General features: G+C 37.9%; 1 long non-coding RNA gene across 1 annotated transcript in view; it reads right to left on the bottom strand.

Annotated features, from left to right (window-relative positions):
- LOC111085270 overlaps positions 1-11,156 on the bottom strand; it is a 23,600-nt gene that overhangs the window by 7,856 nt on the left and 4,588 nt on the right. Inside the window, exon 2 of the long non-coding RNA XR_002610106.1 lies at positions 4,601-4,665. This is a non-coding gene — a long non-coding RNA (uncharacterized LOC111085270). The remainder of the gene's footprint in view (positions 1-4,600; positions 4,666-11,156) is intronic.

The raw sequence follows: 11,156 nt of genomic DNA, 5'->3' as shown, positions 1-11,156 counted from the left end.
GATTAGAACGAAGACCTCGACAGTTCCATTGTATCAGAGTGGCCATTTTTATGTAGGTTTAGGAGAACAGTGTGGAGAACCCTTCGATTTATGACCACGCCGTTGTTCTTTACTAGATGGAGGTCGATCGACCTCCATGGATCCTGCCCTTGAATGAGCGGGCAGATCTCTGTCATCAGAGTAAGAATCCAATGACTGAGGACATGATCGAATAATTGTCCTGCATTTAGGGGTCAAAGAAGGACACACACGGACATCAGAGGCTGGTGCCAGAGGAGGTTGACCCAGGCAGTCACTGGAAGGAACAGTGTGCACAGAGATTGGAGTATATGTAGATCTATCGACTCTATTATCCATGGAGGGCAGAGGACCCCGCACATGACGTGAAAAAGACTCAGATGGAGGCATGGAAAGGTCCATCTGCACTCCCACTGTAGCAGTGGATCATAGTGCAGAGGCATATGTCCGAGATGTAGTTGGGAACAATAGTTTCCGAGCCTCAGGATAAGAGATGTTATTAAGAGTCTTCAAACACTGTACCTCTTTCTCCTCCACCCACCTAGGGCAAGACTTAAAGTAAGAGGGGTGGGAACCACTACAATTAACACAGTGAGGGTCCATTTTGCACTCATAGGAGTCATGGTCTTTGCTACTATCTTTGAGTGACCGAACTGCTGACACGGAAAACATCGAAGAGGGTTGAGAATATAGGGCCATACCTTACAGTTCAAATAACCTGCCTTAATGGTGGCAGGTGGACGTGGTGATGAAAACGTCAAAATCAAAACTGAGGTCGGCACCATAATTCAATCTTGACGAGTGGAGATCCTTCGAACTGCTGAAGCTCCTTGGCTGGAGAAACCAGCAAGGATTTCCGACTCGGGGATAGACTTCAAGTCCCTCTCAACAATAACTCCTCGTGAGGAGTTCAAGGAAGCATGGGGAGTAACCTCAATGGGTATATCCCCAATGGCCTTTGAATTCAAGAGAAGTTCATTGTGCTTAGCTGTGGAAGTTTCTACTAAGATGTCTCCAGAATGGAGCTTCTTAACTGACTTTGGAGAGCCAGCAAGCCCCTCTAAGCCCTTCTGAATAAAAAAGGAAGACATTTGCCCTAAAGATTTATCAGACAGTGAATGCAGGATCAAAAAGTGAGGTACAGGTGTACTTTGTGATGGAGACTGCTGTTCAGAGTCTTCTAGGCGTGGTCGTTTAGCAATTAGCAGATTTTTAATTTTTTTTTAATTTGGAATGGGGATCCATAATTAAAGAGAGAGATTCAGTGCCCACTGATCCCACCCGCCATGGAGTCCTACGAGAGGATGCACTACAATGTCAAACAAGGACACTGCAGCAATGCCAGGGTTTCGTGAGCACTATACCCAAACACCAGTATCAGACATGATGTCCACAACACCCATTGAGAACGCCCAACACTGGTACTCAGTTGACCCTAACCCCAGCGGACCAGCTGATTGACACTAGGGGGGTCACCCCAAGGCCACCCATCTACAGGAATTCAAGGCCAAAGTTGTGTGTTGCAGTGCCCCAGACACCACTCAACCACCAGGATCCTCTACTCCCCTTCACGGGTCGCCACGCATGGCAAACACGTGGGTGGATGTTTAGATGTAACTGAAAATACAGAACCTTCTCTGGGAGGTCCCCTCACCACGTACAGGAATCCAAGTCGAGGGGAAAGTTTTGTTAAGTATATATGATAATATATTGGGTTATTATGAAATGCGAGTTATCTATCCTATATAAAATCCAGTGTGTGTATCACGTCACCTCTTCACCCAGCCAGCCTATTGTAGCCTTCAAGCATCACCAGTAGTCACATGAAATTCAACCCAAGAAAACTAATAATATGTCTTTTTCCACAGCATTTTCCAGGCACAGTCAAGGTATTTTATTTGGCACCCTGGCCGTGCAAGTGGGTTTTCTCAGAGTACTCCAGTCCCCCCACAACAAACTTTTTCCTTATGCTTTGGATCCCAGCTCTGAAAAGGACCATCTCAGTAAATGTAATTCTAATGTTAAAATATTAAAATCCTGATCCTCAATTGGTAGTCAATATTCTTTAATCAGTTTAATCTCAACTTTTTAGACAACAACGGACACATTCGTTCTGCATCTACCTGCTCTGCTCTACACCACTCAAGCCCTGCAACACCCGATGCCACGTGGTCATCAGATGTACAGGTTCTGCTGAAAGACAGAATACTTCTGAAGACAACACTCAACTCACCAAAGCTCTCCTTCTATCTCTTCTTCTCCACGTCTCCTCACAGCTCTCCCCTCAGCTTGTGAATTCGTCACTAGGAAAATTAACTATTAAAACCTTCACTCATGTTAGCATTTAATTCTTAAAAGCCCCGCCACTTAATTTTAATTATGTAGTGGGGTGAAGAGAAACAGAAGCTTCTGACCACACCTGGTTATATTTCATTCTCCTTTGGGAATGAAATACACTTTTAACCTAAATTCCTACCATGCTTGACTGACTGACATCATGCTTGATTTCGTTTGATTTATCGACATAAGAGGGGTAATAAAAGTCAAAATGCATTTATCCAGATAGAATAGTTTGATTACTGTCTGTTCATTACGATGTTAGTGACGGGGGTGCGAGAGAGCCGTGAAGGGTATAAGAGTGCCATGAAACCTATAAGTGTAGTGAGTGTTGGTATAATAAGCCTAATGTAAAGATGTAATGTGGGATCACCTAGCTCAGAGTCCATGCATAAAACTTATCATGAAAGTAAAGATATAGATTCAATTTTACACTTAAATCATTTCTGAATCGAGCTATTTTCTGTTATATCACCAAAGTTTTTAATAAAAACAAACCTCTTTATTAATCAAAGGTCTATACATTTCATTTTATATTTTCAATACATAGCCTAAAAACAATATTACGTTATACTTTGTTGCTAAGCATAAAATGACATAAAAGCCATTGTTGGAATGCAGTGTTACCAAAGTGCACTGACTTTTCTATATATTAGAAGTTGTTAATCTAACTGATGTTTACCAATAATTATTCTATGAATATGTTACGAATTCATTTCACAAGTGATCTTAACACTATTTTTTAGTAATGATAACATCTTCAACCCATAGAAATACTGTAAAAAGTACATAAGTGAAATGACATATTTTGTCAAGAACATAGTTAAAAGGCAAAGTAGTGAAAATGCATGATATTTAAATAAGCGTCCTTTTCACGACTTAACTATAGAAAGTATGCTTAAATATAGAAATTAAAATTATGTATAATCAGTATATCAAATCAAAATAGGCTGTGTATTTTCTTGTCCCTTATCATAGGAAACAACAAACTGAAATATTTTGTCAAGAACATAGTTATATGGATTGTATAAAGGCAAACTAGTGAAACAGTAAGGTTGTCATAAGTTTGCATGTTAATTAAGTGTCCTTTTCAGAACAATAAGTGATTTACATATAAAAGGTCAGGATATGTAGAAAAGTATGATTAAATATAGAATTAATGAATTAGTGAAGTGTTTTATAAATAAAATAACTTTGGAACAATTAAATCTAGCCATTGATTAGATGTTGAGACATCTATGGTGATCTCATCATCACTGTAGTTCCATTTCGTGGATATCATCATCTCTGACATCATGTCTGCCTGTCATGGTGGCCTAGCAATGTGCTCTATGATGCCATTTCGTGGACCTCATCATCTCTCGTGACATCATCCCATGGTGCAAATGCTCTATGGTGACACTTTGTGTTTTCTCATTGCCTCAGGTCGACACACGTGAGGCACCCTCTTGCGGCGTGCCTGGCAAATGCTGCCCTAACTACTGCAGTATATATATTGTTGATTAGCTTCCTTCATTCTTTTAAGGAGAGCTATGCATAGATAGCTTTTCTGTAGTTTTGCACAAACAGCCAAAGCAAACAAATAAGTGATACTGATCACTGAACAAATTCTGTTGGGAAGAGAATCAGCTTTAATATATACCATGTAAAGTTGAAATTAGATATAAAGTTCTCACTTTACTATAGGTGAAACCTTATGTTTTGAGCTATACCACTATTAGCTCAACAAAGTAGGTGGTAAGGAGTGTCTCGGATAATGCTTTATATATGCAATTAGCTGGAAAACTGTTTCTTTGTTTAGTTTTCTTTGTACATAAAATTTTATTTTTCACAATGTAAAAAGCTATGTACATATATATGACATTGAGTCAGTTGGTTTCTAGTTGTTATGTAAGGCATATTAAGTTAACTTCGATTACCAAAAATCTAGGCAGTAACTACTTTAACTGCAAATTCGAATTTCATTAGCTTTCACGATAGCAGCTAAGTCAATTTTTTAGCAAGTCAATTCTAGATTAATATTTCAAATTACAAATGTTAAAAAACATTTAACAGCACAAGATTTGGAAGTAGCTAAAAATGAGACTTGATCAGTTTTGAAGACTGAAAAGTAAAAGGATTTATGAATAAACCTAACTTGTTCATAAATAAAAAAGGAGTTAAAAATTTTTAAAGTATGAATCTTTTATTTGTGTATGTGTTTGTAAAAATTTAAGTAGATTTTATTTAGAAAAGTTGAAAATACCTAAATCGTCCATCTCTTCAAGTTTTGTCTTCTTTGTTACAGTTTCTTCTTTTTCTTGGAGCAATCTACATAGTAAAACATACTAATTTCGTTAGTAGTTATAATAGGAAGTTATTTTTGAGTGAGAAAAGTAATTATTTTCTTAAAATAACTTATTGATAAAACGCCGAGTGTACCAAAGTGATGAATCGATACATTTTAGGTTTAATAGGTTTCAGTTTTATGGTATGTTCATTTGTAAAAAGAACATTTCTATTCAGTTTATTATACAGGACTGTCTTTATTAATCTACTTTAGTTACTTTAAAGTTACTTTAAATTATTCTTGCTTCAATCAATATGGTTAACTTACTCTTGATCAGATACCTTAATTATTTCATTTTTACTCCGAAACAAAGTACATTAACATCACAAAGAAAATGGAGCTGTAGATAGACAAAGCTGTGAACCATCAAGGATTGTTGAGATTAGATAAATATTTTTTCACTCAATTTGAGTTAAATTTTGTCCATTCTTTTTACTACAATTTGAACTAATGTGCTAATTTGAGTTATTTCAAATTTATATACATTTGATTTATTTCAATCCTTGCAATATTACATTTAATACAAGGATTTGCATTTTATTTGTCTTTTCCAAAGTTAACCTTTATTTTATGCAATGTAAAATTACAGTTTTGGATAAGAAGATCAAAGCAAAGAATTATAAAAATCAAAATAGAATAAGTTTTGTAAGCTAGACAGAGAATGAATTGTAATATCAGGAAACATGAGTCGGCGATAATCAAGGTATGGGCAACAGTGTTGTATAAGTAAGTTCTTTGTATTGAATGAATTTAGAGAAATCGAAATGAAAATAAAATATTAACTAGATAAAGTTGTTAAAAAATAAAATGGAACATTATATTGAGTTTTATAATTAATGAAAAAGCAAAAATAAATAGGCCCACACCATATGAGATTTGACTCAAGTCTAATTGTTTGGCTGAAGGGCATTAAACTATTTTAAATTGCTGTACATTACTTTCATAATAATCCTTCTTGTCAGGTTTTTTTATAGGCTAGATACCTTACAGTAGGAGTCTGTGACTTGTTGACGATAAATTTCAACAATAAACAAACAGCACAGAGCCCACTTGTTTTAAGATAATATAATAAAACAAGTCAAACATATATACGAATATTTCGTTACACTGTTGGATATTATAGTTGTATCCAGAGCTTTAAAAATTGTCTCTACGTCAAAGTCCACACAGGCTGGTTCAATTACTTAAGAAAAAATTTACAAATTATTCTTCTCTGCTCTGTTAATTCAATACAGTCTGTGAGAATTTCACTTTAAAAATTGCCACTATATATGGCTAAACTAACAATCACTTAGTCAAGAACTATCGATCGAACTCAACTGAAGATGTATATTTATACTCCATCAGAGATGTAGAACATTCGCTACACTACTAGATATTATGATGCAATAAAAATCAATTAAAACAACGAGAAAAACTCAAAAGAGTCACATGACACAATAATATAACAATCACGAATTTATAACTAGTGAACTGCACAATGAACAGTTACATAAACAAAGTTGTGATAAACTATAATTTCTAAAAATAACTAAATTTAATATTTGCGCTATATAAACTATCTATATCATGATGGTTGCTTTAAACTTAAATTGAAACAGTCTTGTATATCGAACAATAAGCCCTCATCAAGAAAAATATTTACAATATTTATATACTATATACAAAGACTTTTCAGTTCATGCACAAAGTCTATTCATACAGTCTGCAACAACATTTGCAGTCCCTTTGATGGCTTCAATGTGGAACCAGTAGTTCTGGAGATACAACGCCCACCTGATTATCCTTGCATTGTAGATTTTGCACCTCTGGATGTATGCAAGAGACTGGTGATCCATCTGGATAATAATCTCTTTCCCATAGAGCTAGTTTTGGAATTTCCAGATGGAACATGTAATGGCCAGATACTATCATTCAATCACAGAGTAATTCTTCTCACTACTCAACAGCATTTCTTACTGACATACATTATGGGAAACAGTCCATCTATATGTTCTTGCAAAAGTACTGCTCCAATTCCAACATCTCATGCATCGGCCTGAATAAGGCATGGTTTGTTGAAGTCTGGCATTCTAAGGATTGACAAACTTAACATGTTCTTCAACTTCTAGAATATCATCTGCTGTGGTTGTTCCTATTTCATCTTTTAGGGTTGGCCTTTCTTGGTCAGGTCGGTCAGTGGTGCTGTGAATTCAGCATAGTTTGGCATGAACTTTCTATACTACCCCACTAACTGCAGTAGGGATCTGACTTGCTGCTCGGTCATCTGAGCTAGTGCATCTTGTATGAAGGTTAGCTTCTACTCTTCCATGGCCCTCTGTTGATCACCCACCTTGTGTCCAACAAAGTCCAGCACAGAATAACCAATATTGCATTTAGATGGTCAGGCCAGCTGTCCTCATTTGCCTGAACAGCTCTCTCAGTTTCTTCTCATCTGGCTGAATAGGTCAGAATGTTGTCCACACAATGCTCAATGTTGGTGGACTTATGCAACATCTTCTTCGTCATGTGGTTAAATATCACTGCTGAGTTGACTAACCCAAATGACATCCTCTTGAACTAGTAGCATCCGTCTGGTGTCACAAAGGTTGTCTTCTCTTTAGATTTTGTCACCATTGGGATCTGCCAATAACCTTTACTGAGGTCGATCTTGGTAAAGAACTTGTCCTAGTCTAGTTTTATCATGATAGCCCATGGGTTTCCCATCGATTCAGAGTCAAACTTCGTCACAAGGTTCAGCTTGCAGAATTCTATGCAGAAGTGGTTTGAGCCATCCCTCTTCTTTATGATGACCACTGGTGAATAGTCGGCTGAATTCGAAGGGTTAGTGGTTCTGGCTTCTAACATTACTTCGACTTCTTGCTTGATCAGGTCTCTCATTGCATAATGCATCTGGTAGGGCTTCACCTTGACTGGGTCTCTGGTTGTGTTCTTGATATTGTGTTGCACAAGGTCTGTTTTGCCTGGTCTATCTGTGAAGACATCTGCATATTGGTACAGTAGCTCTTGTAGGTGTTTCTTTTGCTTGCCAGTCATTTCTGCATTTATATTGATATCTTTGTATATCTCATCTCTACCAAGTGGTTTTAGGTGTAGTAGGTCTTCATCTTCTATGGCTAATTCATTGTCTTCTGGTTCTGCATCTATGACAACTACATCTGTCTATAAGTGCCCCAATAACTGCATCTGTCAGATCTTCTTCCATCTCTCAGTACCTCTTCAACAGACTAGCATGGTAGATCTTTATCTTCCTGTCCATTTTCACCTTATAGTCCATTTTGTTGATCACTTCCTGCACTTTAAAAGGTGAGATTGTTATTGCCTGTGGGTAGCAGAACCAAGATTTTATATCCGACCTAGAAACGTCGATTTTTGGCCTTCTTGTTATATAAGTGCTTCTGACTGCCTTCAACTGCATATAAACTTTCTCAAGCAAATTGACAGGTCTCCTCCAGTCGGTTTTTGAAGTCTTAACACGTACTGGTAGGTGTTCCTCACCTTTAACTCTTCTTCTCCTTGTCCACAGTGCTTTCAATATCTGCATCAGACCTCATAGTGTCTTCCATACAGTACTGCAAAGGGTGAAAATCCTGTACTGGCTGGTGGGACTTCTTGGTAAACAAAAAATACTGCCTGCAGGTAAATGTCTCAGTCACGTGGTCTCTCCTGAAACATGTTCTCCAGCATGATCTTTAAGGCTCTGTTGTCTTTCTCACAAAGTCCATTATATCTGGGGTGTTACATGGCGGTAAAGAGCTGCCTAGTGCTGATGAGTCTGCACACCTCTTACATCAGTTCTGAAGTAAACTAGGTCCCTCTGCAGCTCAAGATTTCATTTGGAAAGTCTACTCTGCAGAACACTTCCAGGAGAGCTTCTGATACTCTCTGCATCTCTATCCTCGGCACTGTTATAGCTTTTAGGAAATGTGGCACATAGTCGATTACTGTCACCACACCCCAGTTGTTCTTGTCAAGTGCTAGTGGTCTTACCAAGTCCACAGCTACTCTGCTGAATGACTCTTCTATGACAGGCATCTCACCCAGTGGCATTGGCTACTTTTTCTCTGGGTACTGTCCTTTGGCAGATGCCACATTACTTGCAGAATCTGATCACATGTCCAATGAACCCTGGTCAATAGATGTTTCTAATGATTTTGTCTGTAATCTTCTTCACTCCTAGGTTTCCTCCCACAATCGACTCGTGAGCCGACTTCATCACCTGAGTCTGGTATTCTGTTGGTCCTACGATCTGTTTAACTTCCCCAGTAGAACTGCCTTGATAGATCTGGCACAGCACTCCCTTCTAGTACTCTTTCTGTAAGTCTTTTTCCCCCTTTTCGTGTGCTCAATTTTCTCCTGGGCATTGTCCCAAAGATCCTGCAGTGAAGGGTCTTTCTTCTATTCTTCCTTCAGGAACTTGATGTATTACTTGCTTTTCTTTTCTTGAGTTCTTGTAGTGACTGCAGATGCCTCGTCAGCCTCTTTTCTGTCTGGCTCCTCCAAACTTATACTGGCTGGTATATTGTCAATCACAAAGTCATATATGGGTGCCTTCATACATATGGCCTCAAGGTCTCCCACATAGAATGAAGTTTACACCTTTATTCTTGATATGGGAAACTTTCTCACTGCCCCATAAACAGCACACAGAGATGTACCTTGCTCATCATCTAGTCATCAGATATTAGACTGGTTCTCACTGATGCACCCAGTGTCTCATAGGACTTTCACTTTCCTATTTCCGAGATAACCTTCACTTACTGCCATGTTGTGGTTCATTGGAACCTCTTGATGCTTGTCACATGCTCCGATCACAACTGGTACTGTTGACCTGTTTGCTAACTTGAGCTGACTATCAATTATACACTAGTTAATCATGGTGATAGCAATTTCTTCTTGTGGTCTGATTATTTGTTTCTATTCTGTTTCTTCTGGCAGCAGCACCCATGGTGACAGTCACTCTTTTCTTTTTTCTTGCTCACACCATCTTTATAGGTAGATCCAGCTGCCTTATATTGAGATTTCTGCTGTTGCTTGTTGGTGACAGACTTGCACTCACTCATTGTGTGCCCCAGTTTATAACAAGCATAGTGTCTCTTCTCCCTTTTGTCTGTTGACTTCTTCACATCTTTGGTGCATCCTGCTTCTGGTCAATGATCCCTAGTTTTGACATTGGCTGGTTGTTCTTGGACTTGCCAGTTATACACTCTCTATGGACTTCCATATACTGTTCTGCCAACTTGATCATCTTGTCCTAGTCTTTTGGTTCTCCCTCTTTTAGAAACAGTAACAAGTCAGTGGATCATGTGATCATGAATTGTTCAGGTATTAGTAGATCTTCCAGTCCTTTGAAACTATCTTCACACTTGGCCTATCCATCCACTGTGTGAAGTATTGTCATAGTCATGCCACAAAATGAAACACAACTTCTACATTGTCAGGTTTGATTTATCTGAACTGGCAGCAAAAACCTTCCTTAGTATGTTCAGAATGTTTCAGCAAGGCCACTTTTAACTTATATAGTCCATGATATATTCTGATACCATGCCCACATACACTTGTAGGCGTCTTCTTGTAAGAAAGAGGCTGAGAAAGACTGCTCAGCCGCCTTTGACCCAGTTCCGACTTTGGGTAAATATTTCATATTGTCCAGAAAAGCATCTATGTCATCTTTCTGTTCATCAAATTTGGCAGCTTGGGTCAGCTGTTCCTGACCCCATTGTCATTTTCGGGTCCTTAATCTTTCTGTTGAATAAAACTGATGATCTCAATTTGTGTTGTTATTCTCTTTATTTCTAGTCTTTCTTCCCTTTTCTTCCTTTTTAATTTGGGTTCTTATTATTTGTATGTCCAGTCTCTTCTGTGTCTCCTTTTCTTTCTTCTGAACTTGTATTTCATGCTCACGTTTTTCTTTCAGTCTTTCTTCTTTTCTTCTCTGCTTATGCTCTTCTCTCTCTCTAGGTCTTGTTGTGTTTAATCAAACTCTCATAGATTACCAACTTGGTGCCCAAGTCACTCGTCCATTTCTATTCACTTATCAAAGTCAGTTGACATGGTTATATAGTATGGTTGTGACCTCTACAATATTTTCGCCTCCACTACAGCTGTGCATATATAGCCTATTTACCACTTTTGTTTACATCTACTTCTACCGCCATTTACCACTGTAGATCATGGTTGGTTCTCCATTGTCAGGTTTTATGTATGTGCCGGATTCTTTACAGTAGATGTCTGTGACTTGTTGGCGATAAATTTCAACAGTAAACAAAGAGCACACGGTCCACTTGTTTTAAAATAATGTATTAAAACAAGTCAAACATATATACAAATGTTTGTTACACTGTTGGTTATTACAGTTGTATCCAAAGTTTTAAATAATTTTCTCTTTTCTACATAGGCTTGTTCAATTACTTTAAATACAATTGACAAGACTAATTATTTTCCTCTGCTCTGTTATAACAATATAGTCTGC

Source organism: Limulus polyphemus, unplaced genomic scaffold, assembly GCF_000517525.1.
Source record: "Limulus polyphemus unplaced genomic scaffold, Limulus_polyphemus-2.1.2 Scaffold14, whole genome shotgun sequence".
In the NCBI taxonomy this organism is placed as follows: domain Eukaryota; kingdom Metazoa; phylum Arthropoda; class Merostomata; order Xiphosura; family Limulidae; genus Limulus; species Limulus polyphemus.
Note: the sequence above shows the minus strand (reverse complement) of the source record. Positions and strands in the feature narration are given on the sequence as shown.